The sequence below is a fragment of the Canis lupus genome, chromosome 2 (assembly GCF_048164855.1).
Source record: "Canis lupus baileyi chromosome 2, mCanLup2.hap1, whole genome shotgun sequence".
In the NCBI taxonomy this organism is placed as follows: Eukaryota; Metazoa; Chordata; class Mammalia; order Carnivora; family Canidae; genus Canis; species Canis lupus.
This window is the reverse complement of record NC_132839.1, coordinates 44,140,415-44,153,020: the sequence shown is the minus strand read 5'-3', so window position 1 is coordinate 44,153,020 and position 12,606 is coordinate 44,140,415. Positions and strand designations below refer to the sequence as shown.

The following is a 12,606-nucleotide window of genomic DNA, read 5'->3' as shown; positions in this document are numbered from 1 at the left end:
TATCTACAGTGTTCTGAAGAAAATGTTGTGAACCTTAAATCTTTTAGCCAGCCATATTATCATTTGCACATAAAGACCAACTAAATATTTCTTCTGTTGTATAAGGATTCAGAAAATATATTCCCAGATTTTTCTTTTCTGGAAAAGGATATTACTCCATTATATATTCTAGCCAATTAAAAATTATATGTACATATCCAAAAAAAGAGAAAAACCTTGGATATAAAAAATACTAGAGGTAAAGGCAACTAGTAAACCCTAGGACTATATCAAAACAAGGGTGACAATGCATTTCTAGAGTTTAATGCAACTGCTCAGAACAGATACTTTTATAAAGAAGACAAATAAATAAAAATTTTAAGTTTCTAAAATAGAAAATTAGATTTTAAAAATAAAAAAATTTTAAAGCATTTTTTAAAAATCTGGAGCTAAAATAATGATTTTTAGAATTACAAATATTATCAAACCTGGGTCTTAGGAAGCAGAGGAAGACAAATTGAAATTTTTAGAAATGTAAAGGTTTTATTCTCATCAGAGATTATAGATATTAATGTGACAGTAAAACATAGGCTCAAGAATATAAAAATTTAGGAGTACCTTTTGGAAAGGAAATATGGCTGAAAAAAGAATAAGGAATATTCTATGATGCTGATACACAGTGTGCTACCTTTTTTGAAAAATCATGCTGCACACTTTTGATCTAAGCAATTTTCTATATGCATGTTATACTTTTTAAAATTGATCTTAAATTCTAGAAACTATAAGGTATTATATCAAAGTTGTAGGATATGTTAATATATAATATCCACCACTTTCCTATATACCCACAATGAATAAAAAGGAATTTAAAATTAAAATTACAATACCATTTTAATAACACCTCCCCAAAATGAAATACTTAGGTATAAATCTAACAAAATATGTACAAGAGCTATATTAGAAAAATTACAAAACTCTGATGAACAAAATCAAGGAATACCCAAATGAATGGAAAGATATTCCAGGTTCATGGATAGGAAGGCTCAACATTGTCAAGATGTTAATTCTTCCCAACTCTAATTACAGATTCTACATAATCTCAATCAAAATATCAGCAAATTACTTTGTGGATATTGAAAAACTGATTCTAAAGTTTATACTGAGAGGCAAAAGACCCAGAATAGACAGCTTAATTTTGAAGAACTAACATTATCCAACTTCAAGACTTACTATAAATCTAGTATTTGGCATTGGCAAAAGAAAAGACAAATAAATCAATGGAACAGAATAGAGAGTCCAGAAACATACTCACATAAGTATATGATCTTTGTCAAAGAAGTAGAAACAATACAAAAGAGAAACGATAGTCTTTTCAACAAATGGTGATGGAGCAACTGGATATTCACCTTAAAAAAAAGAAGAAGACTAATCTAGACACTAACTTTACACCCTTCACCAAAATTAGCTTAAAATAGATCATAGATTTAAATGTAAAACACAAAACTATAAAAGTCCTAGGCAAAACATGGGAGAAAATCTAGACAAATGAGTATGGTGATGACTTTTTAGATATAGTACCAAGGGCACAATCCATGAAAGAAATAAGTTGGATTCCATTAAAATTAAAAACTGCTCTATGAAAGACAGTGCCCCAGAGAATGAGAAGACAAGTCACATGCTGGGAGAAAATATTTATAAAACACACATCTGATAGAAGATTTTTCAAAAATACAAAGAACTCTTAAAACTCAACAATAAGAACACAAACAACCTGATTTTAAAATGGGCCAAATACCTTAAAAAATGAACCAATGGGGCAGCCCAGGTGGCTCAGCAATTTAGTGCAGCCTTCAGCCCAGGGCCTGATCCTGGAGACCCAGGATCGAGTCCCACGTCAGGCTCCAGGCATGGACCCTGCTTCTCCCTCTGCCTGTGTCTCTGCCTCTCTTCCTCTCTCTGTATCTCTCATGACTAAATAAATAAAATCTTTTTAAAAAAGAACCAATGAATATATAGATATGGAAAATGAGCATATGGAAAAATGTCCAACATCATATGTCATTAGGGAAGAGAAAATTAAAACAATAAAATATTTCTATACACCTTTGAGAGTGGCCAAGATCTAGAACACTGACAACACCAAATGCTGGTGAGGATGTTGGAGCAAAAGGAAGTTTCATTCATTTCTGGTAGGAGTACAAAATGCTACAGTCACTTTGGAAGACAATTTGATGGTTTCTCACAAAACTAAACATGTTCTTACTATAACATCCAGCAATCATACTCCTTGGTATTTGGCCAAAGGAGTTGAAAACTATGTCCACACAAAAATCTGCACATGGATGTTTATAGCAGCTTTATTCATAATTGCCCAAATTTGGAAGTAACCAAGATATTCTTCAGTAGGTGAATGGATAAATAAACTGTGGCACATCCAGACAATGAAATATTTTCTAGAACTAAAATTAAATAAGCTATTAAGCCATAAGAACAAGTGAAAGAAATGTAAATGCATATTGCTAGGTGAAAAGAAGCCAATCTGAAAATATTACATACTGTATGTTTAACTATATGACATTCTGAAAATGGCAAAACTGTGAAAATAGGAAAAAGACCAGTGGTCAGAGGGGAAAGGAAGATTAGGTGAAAAACAAAGGATTTTTAGGGCAGTGAAACTATTCTCTATGATAATGTGATGGTGGATACACGTCATTACACAATTCCCCAAACTCAGAATATACAACACCAAAAGTGAACCCTAGTATGAGCTATGGAGTTTTGGTGACTATGATGTGTCAATGTAAGTTCATCTATTGTGATAAATGCACCTCCCTGGTGTGGGATGTTGATAATGGGGAAGCTATGTATGTGTGGAGGCAGGGGTATATGGAAAATATCTGTATTTTTCTCTCGATTTTGCTGTGACCCTAAAACTACTCTAAAAACTAAAATCTAAAAAAAAATTATCTCAATGCCTAAAAACAAGATTAGAAATTCCAAATTGTTACAGGTAAAATAGAACAAATAAAATTTGATCAACCAGTCAAAAATCAAGAAAGGACTAAAGGAACAATATAAATACAGTAATTATAGGGCTATAAAATAAGATAGTAATCAAATCAAATAAAAAAGATAGTAATCAATATAAATGCTAAAGGGTTAACTTCGCCTTTTAAGAGTAAACAATTCTTTCCGATTAAGAAAAAAAAAAAAAAAAAGTAAAATCCAGCTCTATGCTGTTCAAAAACAAAAGCACTAAACCAAGAAGAGCCATAACACAGGAATATGTGCTATGGATGGTAAGATATGCCAGGTAAATAGGAACAAAAAGAAAAAAACAAAGCAACATCCATACCAGACAAATTAGAAAGCATGAAACGGTGTTTTACTCAGGTCTAACCAGGGAAACAGAAACCACTTTTAAAGATCTTCAATAGCAGGAATGTGGGGCAGAGAACTATTTTTTTAGAAGATTTTTATTTATTTACTCATGAGAGACACAGAGAGAGGCAGAGACATAGGCAGAGGGAGAAGCAGGCTCCCTGTGGGGAGCTCAATGCAGGACTTGATCCCAGGACCCCAGGATCACAACCTGAGCCAAAGACAGATGCACAACCACTGAGCCACCTGTGTACCCCTACAGGTGTTATTTTAGGTGTGGAGGTGCTGAGATATCAGTAAAGGGAGAGAGTGTGGTTATACCAGGAGAGAGGCAATGTCTCTAGTACCTGGGGGTGCCAGCATCACTAGCTGGCAGAGGGTAGATTCACAAGGAAGTGCAGTCGAGACAGGAGTCAGAAAGGAAGGGGTGATAAGTATCCTAGCTTTTCTGTTTCTCCAGTTTTATCCCCCTCCAGGGCTTCTCACTGGCCAAACCCATCTGAAAATGAGCCAACAAAGGAGCCTGGGAACCACAGCCTCAACATATCAGCCCCTCCCCGCCCCTCACCTCATCAGACAGTGAGGGGCAGAGGTAGGGCAAAGAATAGGAATGGAGACAAAAGTCTGAGGACCAACAAAGAATTTGAAAGAAATGCTTTTAATATAGATAAGAGGTATAATCCACCAAGATCATATACGAAGCATGCATCTCTATGCCCTGAACAATACTGCTTTTTTAAAAAACATAAAGCAAAAACCTCCATGGATGAGACAAATGGAAAGGAACTTCTGGGAACAGAAATCTTTAATGTAAACTTCTAACGTAAACCCCTCTTCCATCCTCTACCCTCTTTGAGGGGAAGGCAAAGAACTGCTGAACTTCACATTGAGTCAGCAAGGTAGAGTAGTACAGAGTCATGTAGCAAAGCCACAGGGCCTAGAGAATGAAGAATGTATATGAAAGAGAGGGTCCAAGGAATTAAAAAGAATCCTACAGAGATTTAGGCTTCCTTAAACACCACAGAAGGAAATACTCAAGACTGTATAAGTTGCATTGTGTGTGTGTGTGTGTGTGTGTGTGTGTGTGTGTCTTGTGCACCTGGACCCAGACATCTCAAGAGGAGGTGCTGGCCTGCTGGTGACCTGGAAATGCCATGAAGCTGATTCTGCACATGTAAGAAAAATTACATAAACTTTAATTAGCTGGAACTACCAGGGCAAGAAAAGGAACCAGATACAAAAGCCACAGGAACCCAGTCAGGTCTCCCTCCATCAGCTCTGCAGACTCTCTCCAGGATCCATTTGACAAAAACTTATCACAGAGGCAGCTGGCAGGAAAGCAATGTGATTTGAAGAATCCCAGTCTTCTTACATTATAAGAAGCAAGGGCATAGACAGGTACGTAAAGTTGGAAAGAGTTTTCCCATGTGAATACAGTCACACTAACTAGAGCCCTAGTCATGTACAGAGTAAAGATACTTTATTTCCAATATCATTAAAGACTTCTTCCTTTTAAAGATAACTGTCTTAGCTATAATTTACACTTATTGGAATTGGCCAAATTATCACTATTTTTTCAGGGTAAGTCACCTTTCATATGGTTTCTGAAAATTGTCCATACCACCTCTAAACCTTTAAAAGCATATATTTATTTGTTTACTTAATAAAATATGTACAAAATTTACTAATGTGACACGATGATATATAAGGATTAACAATGGAGTCTTTTGTGACAATTTTATTTGGAGACAAACAGTGAAAAAAATTACATAAAATAAACAGTATGTTAGACAACAATAAGTGCTATGGGGAAAAAATAAAGGCAGATAAGGAGATATGAACTACTAGGGGTGACATTTTAGATGTGTGACAAGGGAGATCTCACTGACAAGGTGAGCAGAGATCTGAATAAAGTGAGGACAGTAGCCATAAGGATACCTGGGGAAAGAATATTCCAAAGACAATGATATGTGCAAAGGCCCCGGGGTGGAGCATACCTAACTGCAGACTCAAAGCCATGACTTCTTGGATTCATCATGATACTGCTTTTACCCCTAAAGATGTTCGCTTTGGGAGGATGTTACATCCAATACACACAAATGCATACACATCAAATTTGTTTGATTTTACATGTTATTATTATATGAGTATACTTTTTGGCATTTTGGCAGTTCTAGCAACATAGGCATTACTATATATATATTTTTTAATGTAATGTTAGAGTTAAAAACAAAACCAATGAATACAACACAGTTTGAATTATAACTGTATTTTAATTTTACTGCTAGGAATTTATCTTTAAACCAATAAAGATTGTAATTTTCATTTTCAAAAGACATGTTAATTATTCCAAACAGACATTTTAAAGGAAGTTGATTGTGTTTATACTTTCTGTCAATGTAAGTTTAATATTTTCAATTAAATATTTTAATTGGTTGTTCATAAGGTAGCTTTTCAAAAGACACAATCATTCAAGAACTGGAGACGTCCAAACACCATCTTAAAATTCAATTAGTTTATAATGCATTTGAATAAATTATAGCTTTAAGGACAGCTCTTTTAGAAGGCTGAACAAGATTAGCTTAAACAATTAAAATTCTGTTACCTATATAGCTAGTGTGAATGCAAAATTTATTTAACTTATTATTATTATGAAATATTTAATACATGCTAACAAGTAAATAATATAAAGGTATAAGGTATAAAAATAGTTGTAAAATACTCATAAACCTTCCACAAAAGTTAACAGAACATTAGCAATATTTTTGAAGCCTGCCCCAACCTGATATGTTATACCCTCTTCCTCTCTATGCCTGTTCCCCTCCCTCTCTTCCATTATCTCTCAGGAGTGACTAGTCTTCCAAAATTTGTATGCATCACTTTCTTGTTTGAATTCAAACAAACTCGTCAAAGTGTATGAATCGGGATTCATACACTTGTTTGAATTCAAGCTTGTCGAAGTGTATGAATCCCTAGACAATATATTTTATATGCCTCTGAGCTTATAACGAATGGTATGATGCTGTGTTTTTACTGCAACTTTCTTTTTTCATTTAACACTGTGATAAGACTTGTCCATATTGAGATATATAAGCTGCCCTGAACTCATTTTCATTGCTACCCAGGATTCTATGGTATGAATATATCACAATTCATTCATTTTCCTACCAATGAGCCTTTGCTTGTTTTTAAAACTTTGCTATTATAAGCATTGCTGCTATGAATACTTGAACACATTTAGGTATTTCAAGCGTATCCCTAAGTTGTAGATTACACACACCTTCAATTTTAAAAATGAATGACAAATTCTTTTACAAAATGTATGCATAAATTGATACTCTCACCAGCAATGAAAGCCCTGTGATTTCTGCAGCTTACTGCCTGAAGAGTGTTTCTGATTCATAGAGCAAAGAAATAGAGCTAAGGAAGAAACAGGCAGACTTCCTGATTTGAAGAGACAACGTTAAGAGTCTGGGGAGACCAAGGTGGCTAGTGCCTATAGAATGGCTTAATAAAGGAAAGCTAAGTACTCACACACACACACACACACACACAAAAAAAAAAAAAAAAAAGAATGGCTTAATAGAGAGAAGAGAGCAGGTCAGAGATACAACTGTGGGAATCTGCTGAGGTCCTCCCTCAAGCATTCAGCTTAGTACTAGTCAGTGCATGTGTGCAAAGAAACTACCTAAGGTTGAGGAAAGAATCACCTGGAAGTAGTAGAGGTAACAGAGCTCTGATTCATAGAAGACTGGAAATGATGCTTGTTCCCACTGGCCAAATTGGAAAACCTCCTGATTCAAAAGGCATTAGGCAGACTGCTCAGAAGGCTTTGCCTCTGTAATGGGGAATAATTAGCCATAGACTGAGCACTGCTTCAGTCCCTCCTAACAAATCATAAAGATGTGACAATCAAATTCCCTCTAAATAATTGCATCCCAGAACAAAGTTCAAGATCTTTTAGAATACAAAAATATCCAGCACCCAAAAAATGTAAAATTTATAGTGTCTGATATCTAATAAATTTGCCATGCATGCAAAGAGAAGCAAAGTAAGTACAACCTGTAATGTGAAAAAAAAAAAACCTCAACTAAAACTAACCCAGAACTAATATGGATATTAAAATTAGCAAAGACATTAAAACATTTATTATACTGTATTTCATGTGCTCAAAAAGTAACACAGACACAGAAGACATAAAGAAGATCCAAATCAAAGATCCAAAGGTGAGAACTACAATGTATAAGCTAAAAGATACACTAGATGGCATTAACTGCAGGTTAGAGATTGTGGGGGAAAGATTAGTGAACATGAAGACATAAAAAAAGAGAAACTATCCAAAACAAAACAAAGTAAAAAAGAAAGATTGAAAAATGAACAAAGCCCCAGGAAGCCATGGGATAATTTCAGTCAGCCTACGTTTAATTGTAGGGCAATAGGGATGGGTAGAAAAAAATATTTGAGGGGCGCCTGAGTGGCTCAGTTAAAGCAACTCACTCTTAGTTTCAGCTCAGGTCATGATCTTGGGGTCATGAGACCAAACCCCAAGTGGGGCACCCAGGTGCCCCATAAATAAAATCTTTAAAATTTTTTTAAAAGAATAATGGTTGAAAATTTTACAAACGTGACATAAATTCAAAACTCATTAATCCAAGAAGCTCAATGAAACCTACATCATAGTCAACTTCTCAAACACTGATAAAGAGAAAAATATTAAAATTAATCAGAGGGAAATGACGTGTGATATACAGAGGCACAAAGGTCAGGATGACAACATATTTCTCCTTGGAAACAATGTAGGTATTATGACAGTGAAGCAACATCTGTAAAGTCGTAAAAGAAAACACTGGCAACTTAGAGTTCTAATCCAGTGAAAAAACATTTCAAAAACAGAAGTCAAAATAAGAACTTTCTCAGGGTTGCAGTAACTAAAGAATACATTAGCAGCAGACACTATAAAATATGCTAAAGGAAGTCATTCTAGAGAGGAGAAAATAATACCATTTGGAAATATAGATCTATATACAAAGGAATCTATACAAAGGAATGAAAACACTATAAACTATGACTACATGGGTAAACAGTTGTTTTTCTTTGTTTAAAAGATAATTGGGGGGCGCCTGGGTGGCTCAGTGGTTGAGCGTCTGGCTTTGGCTCAGGTGATCCTGGAATCCTGGGATTGGGTTCCACATCAGGCTCCCTGCGGGGAGCCTGCTTCTCCCTCTGCTTGTGTCTCTGCCTTTCTCTCTCTGTGTTTCTCATGAATAGATAAATAAAGCCTTTTAAAAAAAAAAAAAAGAAAGACAGTTGGTTATTTGTTTATTTCTTTCTTTTTTTTTTAAGTAGCCTCCATGCCCAATGTGGGTCCTGAACTCATGACCCTGAGATCAAGAGTTGCATCCCCCTACTGACTAAGCCAGTCAAGTGTCTCAATAATTGATTATTTAAAGTAAAAATGGTAACAATGTACTGTAATGTTTATAACATATGTAAAAGTAAAATATATTACAACAATAACACAAAAACTACAGGGAGATATTAGCTTAAGTGTCCTTAACTGTAAGTCAGTTGGTACACTATCACTTGAAAATAGACTGCATAAGTAAAAATGTATTTTTTAAAATCAATAAGCTAGCAAAAGGGATAAAAATGGAATCATATTAGATTGGATTCTACCTACCCTTATATCTTTATTCTCTGCTTTAATTTTACTCTGAAACTTGGGGATAATGTATCAATCTAAATTTTAAAATATACTTTAAGTAACTATAAGTATAAAAATTGTATAGGAAACTTAGAAATAGGTAATAACTATAAAAACATCTGACCAAGATAAAGAAGAGAAATGAAAATCTTTGATTTAATGACAAAAAACATAACCTAAATATATGACTAATATACCTGCATATGTGAGAGATTTATTTACCATTCAGGAAGTGGGTTGAAATTCCTCTCACATATTCAAAAGTATTGTTATATAATCACTTCGTTGTCTATGTAGCAATGTGATTTTGAGTTGAATCATGAATGCCAGAACTGTAATTGTACCCTGTTTAGTAACTGTGGACTGAAAGGAAGTGCATAAGCAATACCACAGTTGACAAATAAATAATGTAAATTCTCTTGTAGCTCATCACAAAACTGCTATTCTCAGAGTTAAAAATCTTTAAAGTCCCTGGAAAGCCACACTTAAAAGTTCTTTGCATTCAATGTAGAAAATATTTGTCTTTAGCACACACACCTACATACGTGTTTAATGCAACACTAGATATGGCATAAAAAGAAAATTCACAATAACCATTTTTAGAAAGAGTTTTGATTTTGGAACAATTCAGAATTAGTGATTAATGAAGTTAATTAACAACATGGTATATATTCATAAACTACTTTCAATTACACTAAAAATCATCATCTTTCTTAAATCACAGAGATAGCCATCCATAGGAATACATAGTAGAAATGAGATATATTTTTCACTATTACAACAAAATTGTAAAATACCTAGGAATAAATAAAATGAAAACACAAAAAAATGTACTTGAAGAAAACAATAAAATGCTAATGAAGGACATCAAGGAAGACCTGAACTAATGTTCTAGGATGCCAAGACTATATTTTAAAGATGGCAATTCTCCACAAATTTGCAGCCTCCAACTAAAATTCTAATAGAATTTTTTTGAATTAATGGACTTCATTTTTTAGAGAAATTTATGACTACAGAAAAATCGAGTAGAAAGTAGAGGGTTCCCATACATTCCTTTCTCCTGCCCTCCATTTCCTAGTATTACCATCTTTCATGGATATGGTATACTTATTACAAATGATGAACCAATATTGATACATCATTATTAACTGAAGTCCACAGTTTACATTGACTTTTTATGTTGTACAGTTTATTTTTGTTTTGGTGTTCATGAATTCATAATATAATGTATAATGTCCATCAGTACATTATCACATAGAATAGTTTCACTACCCTAAAAATCCCCTGTGCCCCACAGGAATTTTTAAAACAGGAACCCAATGACCTGATTCTAAAATCATCTGAAAGAAAAAAAAAAATGCATGAAAACCAATAAGGATTTTTTGACAAGAACAATAAGAGATGTTGTTTTATCAAATATTAAAACATAATAAAAAGTCATAGAAGTTGAAATAGTGGTGTATAAATGCAAAAATATGTATGTAGATTAATGGGACACAAGATAAATCCCAAAATTAAGCATATATTTATGGAAATATAGATAGCTATTTCAAATTAGTGATTAAAAGCATTTAATAAAAATACAAAATTAGTTCTTATATCATACCCAATAATACCCACGTTTAAAAGCCCAAACATAACAATATTATAAATAAAAATATAGAATATAAGACAATATCTTGATAACTTTGTAGGTAAGAAAATCCATTAGCTCACTCAGGGATTGATTGAAAATTGGGAGAGGATTGAATAATAATTTTTATTATAAATCTCTGTATCACTTTCAGAATTAAATAGTACATAGAAAAAGAAAAAACAATGAGGTTTCTTTTGTGACTATCTTCTCTGATCAGGAAAAAAATGTACTTACCTTACACAACTTTTCCAAACAATGGTGGTGTCATAAAAATCTTTAATTTGTGCATACTGTAAAAGAAAATTGTCAGTTCATATTTAAAATGAAGTTCATATTCCTAACAGGGAGCCATGTAAAACACTAAAATATAATCTTATGGAAAACAGGATTAAGAAGGTGTTCTCAAAAGTCTTGCCTTGGCAATTACTCACTAGAAATAATTTCCTTGATTCTTATATTTTTGCAAATGTATTCTCAACTCAAAAAAAGTGGTGTCTCTTAATGGTTTCATTGTGGAGCAAAAAGCCCAGTCACTGATTGACCGGTGGACACTGGTTCTTCTCATCACAGCACAGGATCACGCTGACCATAAAACTTATTGCTCAAACCAGGACTTTTTTTGACAGTGAAAGGGAGCCCTTCAATAATTACACCCAGGCAGCAAGCATCAACTCGCACTGTCCTGGGAACACGAAGATGAATGACCAACTATGGGGAAAGCTTGTGACGTTCTGTCCCTTTCCTACCTCTTTATACTTGTTCTCCACCAGTGCTTCCTCGGGTGATAGGAATTCCACACTACTAGTTTCTAAATTATGCCATTATTCCATACCTTCAATGTGTTGCATATTCAAAGCCCTCTGAAGAATTCAGTAATTACTATTGAGTAATTCAGAAACTCCTACTGTGCTTTTAAATGCATGCTCAGATGGTTAACTCTTTGGAAGGACCTCCAGGGTCATCCTCTTCCTGTATCAAGAGCGAGTCACTGAGCATCTACACTGCTCTACTTTGCAGGGCTACTCAAGGTAGACATCACATTTATGTTCTGGAAGCTTAGAATCTGGGATAACTCTGGATCTTGAAATGCTTCTACTACTATGATTGTTTCACTGTATAACATCTACCTTGCCATGCTTTATAGAACTACCAAGGTTTGGGGACCCTGGGTCGCTCAGCTGGTTAAGTGCTCCACATTCAGTCTAGAGTCTGCTTGGGATTCTCTCCCTTTCCCTCTACCCTTCTCTGCCTCCTTTGTGTGTGCATGCTCTGTTTCTCTCTCTCTCAAATAAATTTTTAAAAACTTAAAAAAAAAAAAAAAGAACCATCAAGTTTCTGTAAAGACAAATATTTCAGCAGACTTCTGTGTCTGGCAACATCCTGACCCTCCTTTGGAAAAATTAGCCTTCCCTCACTGCATATGGTCACGGTAAGGATATTAATTAACTACTGCTGGGACTCCTGGGTGACTCTGAGGTTGAGTGTCTGCCTTTGGCTCAGGTTGTGATCCCGGAATCCTGGGATCGAGTCCCACATTGGGCTCCCTGCAGGGAGCCTGCTGCTTCTCCTCTGCCTATGTCTCTGCCTCTCTGTCTGTGTGTCTCTCATGAATAAATAAATAAAATCTAAAAAAAAAAAAAAAATTAACTACTGCTAAATAACAAACCATGCCCAAACCTAGAGATTTAAAATGTGCACTGATTTGGTTGATGGTTCTGCAAGTTGGGTGGGAAGTTCTGTGGATATGGGCTGGCCAGGCTGATGCTGGAGGCTTACCTATGCATCTATAGTTAGTTGGAGGGGTCACTGGAGGCTCGCTCTTTGTGGTGGTCTTAGGATGTGTCCAAACATTCTTTCATGTTCTCCCTTTCAAAAGGTGAAATCTAATTCTCCTTCCCTTGAATAT

The 12,606-nt window shown here is 34.7% G+C and overlaps 1 long non-coding RNA gene across 22 annotated transcripts in view; it reads right to left on the bottom strand.

Moving 5' to 3' along the window:
* The window catches only part of LOC140616803 (uncharacterized), a 58,264-nt gene that overhangs the window by 29,001 nt on the left and 16,657 nt on the right, over positions 1 to 12,606 (bottom strand). For 12 of the 22 annotated variants that reach the window (XR_012017146.1, XR_012017201.1, XR_012017149.1 and 9 more), the window contains one exon: positions 10,935 to 10,990. This is a non-coding gene — a long non-coding RNA (uncharacterized lncRNA). Of the gene's footprint in view, positions 1 to 1,291; positions 1,386 to 1,774; positions 8,640 to 10,934; positions 10,991 to 12,606 lie in introns of all 22 variants that reach the window. The other 10 variants (XR_012017196.1, XR_012017185.1, XR_012017152.1 and 7 more) reach the window with 6 other exon arrangements.